This window comes from Propithecus coquereli, unplaced genomic scaffold (genome assembly GCF_000956105.1).
Source record: "Propithecus coquereli isolate 6110/MARCELLA unplaced genomic scaffold, Pcoq_1.0 Scaffold813, whole genome shotgun sequence".
Classification (NCBI taxonomy): domain Eukaryota; kingdom Metazoa; phylum Chordata; class Mammalia; order Primates; family Indriidae; genus Propithecus; species Propithecus coquereli.
In genome coordinates this window covers 106,081-107,707 of record NW_012154319.1, presented here as the reverse complement: position 1 = coordinate 107,707, position 1,627 = coordinate 106,081, and positions in this window count along the sequence as shown.

Sequence of the window (1,627 nt, the reverse complement as noted above, 5' to 3'; positions counted from 1 at the left end):
AATTATTATAAATTGTATAGTTAGAGCAGGCCTTTGCTATTTGTATATGTTATTCTCTTTACCTTCATGTGGTGTTTCACTCTACCACCTGATCTGTGTTAGATCCTGCGTGGTTTACCATGTCAACTCACAGAAACTGCATGACACTCTATAATCCATCTGTTCACTTATGTGTTTCCCATCGAACTCTGATGTCTGGAACATAAATAATGTCTTGAATCTCTGTATATTCTGTGTTTTAAATATAGTAGTTATTTAATTAAATCGTATGAAGGTATGATTGCACTGATTAATTAATTGAAAAAGAAGGACTGAACTGCTAAACAACTATCAGCATTGGGGGATCATTATAAAAGTTACCCTATTCATCCAGAATTTGAATGAGATTCTTAATATACAGGATGTTCCCAAAGCCACCATACATAGGGAAAATGGGAAACTGTGGCTAAATGTACCTTTATTTATGAAATATTTATTACAAAATTTTTCCTTTGTATGGAGACTTTTGGGGCACTCTGTATTTTAGCTATTTACTTCTTATAATTTAAAATCCTTTTCAACTACTAATTAACTCAGAAAATGTAACTCCAGGGAATCAACCAGATACATCATTACCACACCTATACAATATTCTAGAAATACAGGTTAACAGGGAAATGACACAGCTAATAATGAATCTCTGTGGACAACCTCTCAGTTCAGTACTTCAGAGTTGCTGTTTCAAGGAGAAACACAAGAGAGTCCATCAAAATATGGTACAACGTGATGACAGATTTGCTGAGTTTTCATCATCCCCTCTCTGAAATGCGAACATCAATTCTGATTTCTTTTATTGTTTTTTTGCCCTTTTAAAAACAGTGCTAATAGCCAGTTCTTAGAGCATAATAATAATACCATGAAGTATTTACAAAATGAAGTTGTTCTAATTATTTGATAATGTAAAGGATTCATTATTGAAATATTAAAATTAGCCCTTATTTTCTTTATTTTCTAGGGCTATTATGAATGTTTCATGTCATCCTACCTCCCTCGTCCTTTTCTCTATTTCTTCTCTTATCCCTATTTCAACTGCCTAAAAGAAGAATTGTCTGAGGAAGGATTACAGGCAGACCTTCAGGGTCCGGGGTATCTTTTACTGGGCCAGTCATGGCACACAAGAGACAACCAACAGGGCTGGTGAGAAAGAAAACAAAGGTTTTGTTTGAGACATACATAATTTGATGCAATAGCTTTATATCCAAATGGAAATATCTAGCAAACTAAAATTATTGTGGACTCAAACCAAGAAAGTGGGAACTTGATGGACACAAAGGGTGTCCATCTGTTGTAGGGTGCTATCTAATACTACAAGTGCGGGTCAGAAGCCAGGTCCCTAAAAACCAAAGTAAGCATGTGTGGAGGTGAAAGCGCTTAGTAGTCAGATGAACATGCTAAAGGAAACAGACCACGATTCATATAAACAGTTGCTACAGTGCCAAGACAGTATTTTTCCTTGAGGAGTGCACAGCTTAATGTGGAGCACATAAGGAAACAGATGGCATGATACAGTCTGATGAAGTATTTAGAATCTAAATCAGGTGGAGGTAGAAGAGTGGGTAAGGCACCTTTCATATTCTATAAAAAAATG